This window comes from Adiantum capillus-veneris, chromosome 3 (assembly GCF_014529385.1).
Source record: "Adiantum capillus-veneris isolate H3 chromosome 3, ASM1452938v2, whole genome shotgun sequence".
NCBI lineage: Eukaryota > Viridiplantae > Streptophyta > Polypodiopsida > Polypodiales > Pteridaceae > Adiantum > Adiantum capillus-veneris.
The window spans coordinates 99,111,163-99,122,147 of NC_140933.1; the positions used below are offsets into that span (position 1 = coordinate 99,111,163).

The following is a 10,985-nucleotide window of genomic DNA, read 5'->3' on the forward strand; positions in this document are numbered from 1 at the left end:
ATACATCCCGGCTCATAGTGTCAAATTTCTCCTCTTTTAATACATGGTCATGCTCTACTTTGCTCATCCGCTCCTTCAAAGCATTCAAGTCCACAAGAGAGCGTTTATATTCCTTGACTTCCTCTTCAAGTTGCATCAAACGTGTTGTTTGCATCTCAAGTGTCCTCTTGAGATTCTCATTCTCAACCACAAGTACCCTTAGTGTGCCATTCTCCATTGCAAGTGCTCGTAAGTCTTCGCCTTGTTTGTTTACAGTCTCTTGCAATGATACCAAGTACGCCATGATCATGGTTTTCGATGTCGTTGGTTGGGTGGTTGTGTTGCTATCTCCACACTTAGGAGATTTTGGATCATTTTCCACAATGGTTGTGGACCTTGTTGAAGAAGAAGAACCCTTGCGAGTGCCGGAAGACATTGTATGTAAAATAGGAGATGAGAATCAATTTTGTTGAACCTGTTCACTTCGGAAATGCTGCTACAGAAATGCCTTCCATAACTCTGAAAATTTCTATCTTTACATCAATGCGTAGAGGACTTTGTGCTCTTCGATTGAGGCTATAGATCACCCAAATCAGAGTTCGGATGAAGAAGTTATGATCAAAAGAGTGGACTGCTGTCTACTAGGTCAAAAAACGGGAGGGAGAGAGAGAGAGAGAGAGAGAGAGAGAGAGAGAGAGAGAGAGAGAGAGAGAGAGAGAGAGAGATAGATTTTATTATCGTCCTCGGAGGTCAAATATGACCTATGGGACCAAAGTTACATTTGAGAACATGTGTAATACGGGAAACATCAAGTGTTGGGTTCTCAAGAAGTATCTTTTTGATGCATTGGTGACACCGGTTCTTTTTTATGGAGTTGAAGTGTGGGGCGGGAGCATCTCAAAGTCTACTTGGAAAGAGTTTGAGAATGTCCAAAAGCGTTTTCTTACAAACTTTCTCCAAGTTAAGACACAAACACCATATATTCTCCTACTTCTTGAGTCGGGATCTCTTCCAATTGAGGTTATGGGCATGGAAAGGGTTGTGGAGTACATGATAAAGATGCGTCAAAACCCCTCACATCGACTTCCTACAATTGCATGGGAAGCAAGCAAAAAAGTTCAAAAGACGCATAAAAGCAAGATCTTGAGCACGGGATGGATGCAAGACATAAAGAAGTGGTTTGGGAGATGGGATGCATTACACTTGCTACATGATGCTTCAATTGACTCTCAAGTGAATGAAGCTTTTCTACAACGCCAATGTATCACGGCTTGGGAGAAATCCGGTGGGTCACGCTTCATACATTACACCACCTATATTGCCCCCAACTACAAAACCATGTTCTTTGCTGAGAGAGGAAACCGTACTCACACTTACATGCTTGAGCCTATTCCCTTGTCTGCGATACGCACTATCGCAGCAATTCGGCTTAGCTCCCATTTCCTTTGATGCGAGATAGGGCGTTGGGGCAATGGAGAAGAGTCAAATCGATTGTGCACATTATGCTCACTGCAAGTTCGAGAGTCTGAGTACCACACACTACTAGAGTGCTCAGCTTTTGATCACATTCGAACTTGCTTCTCTCACATTTTCAGCCATAACTTAGACCTACACACTTTCCTCTCCCAGCCAAAGTGTGGGCTCTCCATTGCGACTCTCATCACTACAATTTTGGAGCATCGAGAGTCACTCATCAGCCATACACATACTACATCACATGTAACTTTGGTCCCATAGGTCATATTTGACCTCCGAGGACGATAATAAAATCTATCTATCTAAAATCTCTCTCTCTCTCTCTCTCTCTCTCTCTCTCTCTCTCTCTCTCTCTCTCTCTCTCTCTCTCTCTCTTCACACCAAGATCTCGGTTCGGGGTTGCACATCAACCACACCGATATTGGAAATTGTAAGCAAAAGACACGAACATTAAGAAAGAGGGGGGAGCGGGGAATCAACACCAGCACAGGGGGTAATGGAGAGCTTCTTCCTTGCCCAAAAGTTTACAAAAACACCATAATTGGTACGGAGCAAGCTCTCTCTGCTCTCCTTCTTCACCTTGTTCCATAAGACAAAAATGACAAAAAGCCCTCACAAAGGCGTGTGGAAATCCCTTTATAAGGGTTTTACAACCTTAACAAAGAAATATTTTGTGTTATATCTCTTTGTGCAGCTCCATCAGAGCCCATGATAGTATTTTTTTGCATTGCCTACACTTGGCACACTCCATTTAGCATGTGTTGGATGGGGCCAACACCTCGGCAAAATTCCCTTTCCACCCTCAATGCACTGCATGTGGACCAACCCTTAGGTTCATCACCAAATCGGTTGCCTTCTAGAATCTGTGGGAGCCCCCCCCTTGGGTGTTGTCACAGTGGTGTACAACCCATGGATCTCCCCTCGAGATCCCCTCTTCCTCAACAAAAGGTTGGGACCACTAGGGCCATGGGAACAGTCCCCCAATCGGGTACACCACATCATCGTCCTCCTCACATGAGCGTTGCTGCCATTGGATGCCCACCTACGCCGCCTGCCACCAGGGGTAGCGCCCATGGCCGCCACGCCATGGCTCAAGCTCCACAAGAGCTCCCCTCTCTCCTATGTGTTTCTTTTGGGGGGTGCTCACGTCCAGCATATATACCATCACATTGTTGCTTATTCCCTTTCATATGGGGTATATCAACCTACCACATGGCGCATCCATGCCAATTGACCACCAAGGCTCTCCAAAGTCACCGCACAAAATACAAAAACCTATTTTCCCCCCTTCTACTTTGACCTTCTATTATAGAGTGCCCAGAGCTCTTGTTCTTGAGCCGTAAAAAACATCTCAAAGCTCGCATATCAAACTTAAACTCCACCTGCTCTTCCCTCACTTTATGCACCTTGTATGGACCTGTCCACTTGTTCTTGAACTTCTTTTGGAATGTAAAGTCCAAATAGCTTTTTTAGTTTATCACCAAGTCTCCTTCCTCTATCTTCTTATTTGACAAGCTCTGGTTGAACTAAATAATCCGTTTCTCCTACTGCTTCACATAGTAGTCCACTACCACTTCTCTATCCATCCACAAAGCTTCGAGGCTGACTATCCAATCTTGAAAAATCTATTGTTGTGTGGCATTGATCCCATTTGCAAATTTGACCTAGCTGCCACTTTTACACATGTCTCCTTCATGGCGGACTCTGTCATCATGCATACCTATGCTCCACCATCTATGTAATCTTGAACCTGCATCCACTTCTTAATGACCGCATCCACAAGAGGAACAACATCCAACTGGACTCCCCACCCTTAAGGCCATATTCTGTACTGCTTGAACATTGCCTTTGGTTTTTAGAAGCTTGGTGCTAACACTTGTGGATCACTACCTCCTTAACTGGGGGTTCAAAGAAAACAATTTCCCAAAGGTTATATTAGATTTTTGACTTTGAACGTCACTTACCAGATTATACTAGGGTAGCCACGTCCTAGCTGAAAGTCTGCTTGCCTGATCCTATGGCATCTTCTCCTCTTGCTAGTTTTAGGTTTCCCTCTGCCCTTGTATACCTTCTCTTTTCCTTTACAGACTCTTTGTTTCCCTCTTGGTCTCTATCTCCCTTTCATATCTTTCCTTCTTGTTGGCCAAAACTTAGACCTTTTGCTTATCTACTCCGATAACATTCACCCTTTGGACCTCACCACCATTAGCTTGAGCTTGCTACACCCGATTTTCAATTGCATGCTCCCTTTGAACGTTGTATTGCCCTTGACCTCTACCTCGGCCAAATAGAGGGTACATACCCCCTCTTTCCCTCGACGGTTGGGGAGAGGTTGGTGCATAGTGCCCTTCTTCTCCACAATTGTAACACCTACCAGGAAATGGTCTTGCCCTACCTCTACCTCCTCTTGGTTGACCCATGTCCATTACACTCAATCTTAACTCTTGCATCTTCTTTGACAAGTCTTGAACTGACCACACCCAATTATGCAACACAACTACTACACCCTTGTTGCCATTGTTCCCTTTTGGGGTAGCTTCTTTGGGGCTTTGAGGTTGGGTTGGAGCCATCGCCTCATAGCTTATTGCACCTTGCTCAATTTTCTTCTTTATCTTCTTGACTTTGGATCATGCAATTGCCACTGCACCATTGTAGTTCTGCAAGATTTTAAAATCAATCTTTTCCCTGAATTTCAGATGTAAACACGCCATAAATGTATCCAATTTGAAATAGTCTCCATTAGCCAGCCACATAGCTGCCACTAACTCTACCCAACATGCTTCAAAACGGTCTAAGAAAAAATTGAAATCTTCACTTATGTCTTGCTTGAGAGCTTTAAGCTTCCCATCCATCTTGATTTGGGGACGCTTCCCCACGAAAATCATGCAAGAATCGAGCCTCAACTTGCCTTCCAGTGCATCATAAAATACTTTAGCTTTACCATGCATCACCAACAAAAAAGTTTGCATCCTGCTGTCTTCATTCGGCATCCACAATGACAGCATATACAATTTGATATAAGCAATCTACTCTCCCGATTCTCCTTGCTTGTGAAAATTAGACCATAACTTCAAGATGCCATCCTTACCAATGCAAAAACCCGTGTCTTCTTTACAAAATCAGGAGCAATCAGTGTGCTCCTCCATGGGGGCACCAATAGATGGAAAGGGGAAGGGTATACACACCCAGAACACAAAAAATATGCCTCTCTACAGCCCAGGGCAACCACATCACTCCTAGCCGCTAGTTTTAACCTTCACAATTGACACAAAATCACTAGCACACGCCTGCTTTGATATACCAACACACACACATGCTTCTCAAGAAACTCCAACACATACCACACATTTAAAACCTCTTTTCCACACCACAAACACACACAATCCTCTATGTGTGTGTGTGTGTGTGTGTGTGTGTGTGTGTGTGTGTGTGTGTGTGTGTGTGTACGTGTGTCACTTTGCATCACAAGATCTTAGATTGGGGTTGCACTCAACACACCAACATCGGCAATTGTAAGAAAATGTCACAAACAGAAAGAAAGAGGGGGAGCAGGGTATCAACATCGGCACAAGGGGGTAATGGTGAGCTTCCTCCTTGGCCAAAAGTTTACAAAAACACTATCATAGCTGGTATGGAGCAAGCTCTCTTTGCACTCCTTCTTCACCTTGTTCCACAAGACCAAAATGAAAAAAATCCATGACAAAGCCGTGCAAATATCTCTTTAAAGGGGTTTTACAAAGCTCGACAAAGAAGATTTTTGTGTTATCTCTGCTCGTGCAGCTCTATCAGAGCCCATGATGGTATTTTTTGCATTGCCTACACTTGGCACACTCCATTTAGCACGTGTTGCATGGAGCCGACACCTTGACAACATTCCCTTTTCACCCTCGATGCATTGTATGTGGACCAACCCTTAAACTCATACCCAAGTCAATTTGCCTTCTAAAACCTTTGGAAGTCCCCCCTTGGGTGTTGTCATGGCGGTGTGACAACCCATGGAGCTCCCCTCTTCCTCAACAAAAAGTCTGGGCCATTAGGGTCGTGGGAATAGTCCCCCAACGAGCTAGGCAATGTCATCATTCTGCTCGCATGAGCGATGCCGCCATAGGAAGCCCGCTTGCACCACTTGTCTCTAGGGACAACGCCTACGACTGCCATGCCATGGCTCAAGCTCCATGAGAGCTCCTCTCTCTCCTATGTGTTGCTTATGGGGGGTGCTCACATCCAACACATATACCATCACCTTCTTGCTTATTCCCTTGCATATGGGGTATATCGACCTGCCATGTGGTGTATCCAGGCCAATTGACCTCGAAGGCTCTCCAAAGTCACCGCACAAAATAAGAAAACCTTTTTTTTCCCACTACTTTGACCTTCTGCTATAGAGTGCCGAGAGCTCCTGTTTCTAATCCGTCAAAGCTTGCATATTAGATTCAAACTCCCCCTGCTCTTCCTGCATTTCAACCTGTTTCTAATCCGTCAAATCTTGCATATTAGATTCAAACTCCACCTGCTCTTCCTGCATTTCAACCTCCACATGGACTTGAACAATGAGCACTAAAACTGCAAAAAATCATCACTGAACCAAACTTCATTTCACAATATCTTCATGGTCCGGGCTTTGTTTAACATCCTGCCTCTTCTTGATAGCTCCATACATCACCCACTTCCTTTGCAAACTTTATCAAGCTTCAAAAAAAACCCCATGGCACATTTCCCAATTCAGTCAAATTTCCACAGACTATCCCTCGACACAACTTCAACCAAAAATAACTCCCTCTGATTGATGATCTGAAAAAACCGACATCTTCTACACTTTAAAATTCATGCATCAATCACTTCAAACGGGTATGACCCCATGTCCTCATTTGCCATGTCTGTCTCAGATATGAGACACACTCTAGCTTTAAACTGCCATATTTTGCACCCTGTTACTCTGTATATGAGCTGCGTGAACCTCCTTGTTCAGCAGTTTGAGCTCTACATTTCCGAAAGCAAAAAAAAACCAGCCCTATGATCCTCTTTCATGTGCCATCCCATGAGGCTCTTTCTAAGGCTCTACTAGCCTAAATAACTGCATCCAACATATATAACAGCTACACCCTACCTGCCTAGGCCTCACATACCAGCTTCAACACTTCCTCTTGCACTTGTAAACATCTCCACCTCTGCATAACACACCTTTCAACACCGACCAAGTTTACTTGTACAAACGTATCAGTCAGAGCATTGATGCAGCCAAATTTTGTCAACCATAGAAGATGGCAAGAGCAAGTATGGATATTCTAGCAGGTGCATGGCAAAGAGGTGGAGAAGATGCAAAGATCTCGGGTAGATACACAACAACGGGTGTGCATGACTGATGAGGTTTCATAGATCAAAAGGGCTTCAAAGTGGTCCAAATGGGAAGGCAAGTAAAGGAGGATCACATGGATGGTTTTTGGCTTGGGAGTGAAGAGCTTGAGGTGCTGAGTGAGCTAGTCTAAATGGCTCATCAAACGGATCTCTAGAGTGCAAGATATTAAAGTTTCAATCCGAAATGCATTGTAGATCTGAGATGGACAGGGCAAGTGATGACATGTGATCAAAGCTAGTTTTGGAAGATCGATGTATAGAGCTTGAATGATGGATCCTGTGGGTCTTTCAAATAGGCAATCAAAGCTCGGGATATCAATATATTGCCAGTTGAAGTTTTGCCAGGGGCTACATTAGGAAAAGTTTGGACTCAAAAAAGGACTTTTTGGCGTTAGAGAGAGAATGCTGTTTGACCAATAGAGTTTGAGTCACCACAACGGTAGCTCCAATTTATTTGATTTTTATCTCAAATTTTTGCGTTTTCAAAAAAGAGTTTTTTCTGTTAAAAAGATCTCAATAAGAAGATATGACACGATTTGTGCAAATTATTCTCCTGCCATGGGCGACGAACGCCGAATGTGCCATAACTCACATTCAATGAGGCACGCCTTTTGATGAACACTTTTCAAGCTACTACTTGTGTAAACTAGTGAGCCTCTTTTTTTTTTAATCGTTTTTGCATAGTGTCACTTCGCAGCTAATAGAAGCAGAGATGGAAGGAAGACGACCACGACGACCATCCGACTCTGTTAAATCTGTGGAACTATTCAACAGCTTTGACTTAGACCATGGTCGCTGGATGTCTACCATAGTCACCATTGGTAGTTGGGTTTTGCTTCAAACAAGAGAAGAAAACGGATGTCAAATGAATTCATCAACAGCTACAAAGGACATGTGAAAGATTTTTGCTTGTCTCAAACGGGAAAGACAGTGAAAGAGGTGCTCATTGAGCATGCATATATGCACTCCGAACTACAACTACAACAGTCACCTTTGGGGTTTCCTGCTCATAGACCAAACTGTGTGACTACTATATTGCTAAAAAGTCTTTAAAGATCCTTCAAGTTATTTTGTTGACTATTTCTTGTGACCATTCTCTTATCTTTTGTTTTTGCAGATATTTATCCTTCTAACAAAGAAGACTGGCAACCAGTTGAGTGCATAATTGGTATTTTTGATGCTTTTCATGCTTCGGTGGGAGAACTTATGTACAGAACTAGTGCGAGAAGAGCTCTCGCAGAGAGGGGAGTTTTCTTTTACGACTACTTTTACAACGCCCCTTGCTCTGTCCATGGATTTGGCACTTTGAAACCTTTCCCTCTTCCCCAACAAGATTCCCCAAAGTGGCCAGTTCCAACTTCAGAAACCTCTGAGTGTTTTAAACTCAAGATTCATCAGGAAATTTTGAAGTGTTTGCGACCAAACATTGCAAGCAGGGAAGTACGAATCAGTCTATTTATGCCATTACATGTCTTTATAGATTTCTTCCACGATGAGGAGGTTAGAAAAACAGAAACCATGTTCATCTACAAATCCCAAACTTGCCTTGATTTTTTGGATGATAATTGGGATGTCAGTGATTCTGAAGGCATTTTGTGCAAAGTTGACAATCGCTCGGTTGTGTGAAAGTGTATGATAGCATCACATAATTTTATAGTTTCTTTCTACTACATGAGGTGGCATCGAGTGAATGGTTAGTTGGTAGCTATGGATCAAGATTTAAGTGACGATGCTTTTAATCCCTTGATGTCCATCGAGATATGGTTTTCAAATTATTTGGTTACGCTGTGGATAACCTGGGCTATGGGCATTAGATTGTGTGCTGGGTGTCCCCATTCCCCCTCTCCAGCGTCCCTTGACTTTATCATAAAAGTGCCCCCAACATAGGAGGAATTCTTCTTGATCTGATTGTGCCATGCATCCTTCAAAGTTGTGATGGATAGTCTCTTCTCAACGCAACACCTCAGTATATAAAAGTTGGAATTTTCTTCCTTAGCATTGATTGCAAAGTTATCTCCAACACGCAACGAATCACTCAAATTAGCATGATGGCCAGCGTATATGGGTTGTTGGGGTTCAACAACACAATGATATCTCTCAACAAACATACTCTCAATAGAGAATTGAACTTCACTCCATAATCAAACTCATCAGAAAACACAGTTGGACAACTTCAGACAGAGAAAAGTCAGAGCCAAGAGAAGAAGATCAAAGATAGTAAGAAAACTCCATTGATTAAAGCTTGAGTACATCTCGACTCTTGTGTATTTGTTACCCACGACTTCTACCATAAAAAAAGTTACAATTGTTTAACGAAACGTTCTTGGCATACATATCCGATTGAGAAAAATCTGACCTAACCATATTCCGATTGAAGCTAATTCCAACCAGCACTATTCTGACAATACTATTACCCTTTCAACACATGGCACGTCCAGGTGGTGGATTTTGTAGAAATCCGACTTGAATTTACATATACCTTGATCCAAAACAAAGTATGACCAAAAACAGCTTTAAAAATTACATATGCTACTCAGTCTGTAAATGCTAAAGCTTTATTCACTTCTCAGTAGCTTCATAGATATCACCACCTGCAACTGCATCAAAAAAAACCTCCACTTGCTGAGAATTATCATCAACTTGTATTATAAAATCTGCTAACTCAATGTCGTGTAATTCTATTTTAGGCTCAACATTCACTTTTTGCTATGATTCTTGGTTCTTCATCTCCTGCAATGGTTTTTTTGAACATTCAGCTAACTCTAATTTCTACTACTCCTCTTCAACTACCACCTTCTCCTTCTATTTTGCTTTAAGTTCTGGGACCTGCTTAATCCAATTCTCTCTTTCGTTCTTGAGCTCTTCTACATCATTAAATCAGCTTCATGCATACTGACAAAACCAGTATTAACCATTTCATAGGGGTGCTTCAACACAGTGGTCAATCTCTCTTTCATTGCTTTCCATGCCTCTTGCATTGTACTCTTCAATTGTTGCCTAAGTACCTGCACATTCCCTTCAGGCATCAATACTCCATTGACATCTAACTCCTCTTGATTCAAAACCTACTTCTCCATATCCAACAAAGGTTTAAGCCTTTGCTCAGACATTATATTCTGAACCTGCAAATCTGCATTTCTGCTGGACAATTGCTCCAGCTCATGGTTCACTTTCCCTTCGAGAGTCATTGTCCATTCTGTAAACATCCCCAAAGACATTTTTATTTTTTCTATTTCACTCTTATGCTGCATCAAAACATCCTACATCTCATCTTTATGCTTCAACTTTAAATTCTCAATCTCCAAGTTTAAATTTTGCACAATGTCAACCTATTCTTGCAATAATACCTGTGCTTCCCTTGATTCTGACATGGACTGCACTTAATTGTCTAAATGTATTTTTTTCCTGCTCAGAAACTGCTGAACCTCTCCTAGCATGTGTATAGCCATCCTTGTATCCTCAATGGCAACACTCTGTTGCACCTTCTTGACAGTTCCTGCTTCAAAATTCAGCTATCTTACTGCTTTGAACACTTTTGAATCTACCTTTCTTTTCTTTGACAGTGTGAAGACCTTTCCCAATTTGGTTATTGTTGGCACCTTCTCATTAGATGTAATGATTGGAGCATACATCTTCTTCATGGATTCCATCATCTCTGTATTTTGCACAACCTTCAATGCTTCCTCCTCTGAATATCCTGCTTGTACAAAAAACCTAAAAGAAGACATCTTTTCTTGATTTTCCTGCACATCTGCTGACAGCTCTACCTTTTGACTTGAATTCTCATCCTCCTTTAACAACTCTATTTTGCCCAACAAACCTGCATGTGTTTGCTCATGTGCTCCCTTATGTTCACTAAGGGATTTGTGTGAAGAACTGAACATAGCTGCTAAAAATGCAGATAACCTGCTGCAATTCTGAGGCTTTCTTTTATCTGACTGTAAACCTCAATTGTAATTTTGTCATATAGCCACTTTGCCCAATTTACTGCACCTCCCTGCTCTGCAAAACATAATGGTCCATAGTTTTCCTTTGACATATAGTCAAACTTAATGAGAAAGCATAATCTTTCCAAATACTATTTGAGCTTCTCTTTCCTTGCATAATTTACATTCTTCAACATGTAGTACTTCCTATTACCCTTTGTAGGCCCAAACTCCTTTTTCAACAAAGCT

The 10,985-nt window shown here is 42.2% G+C and overlaps 1 pseudogene; it reads right to left on the minus strand.

Moving 5' to 3' along the window:
- Nucleotides 1-9,323: 9,323 nt before the first annotated feature.
- Nucleotides 9,324-10,694, minus strand: LOC147461380 (uncharacterized; annotated as a pseudogene).
- Between the last annotated feature and the right edge of the window lie 291 nt (nt 10,695-10,985).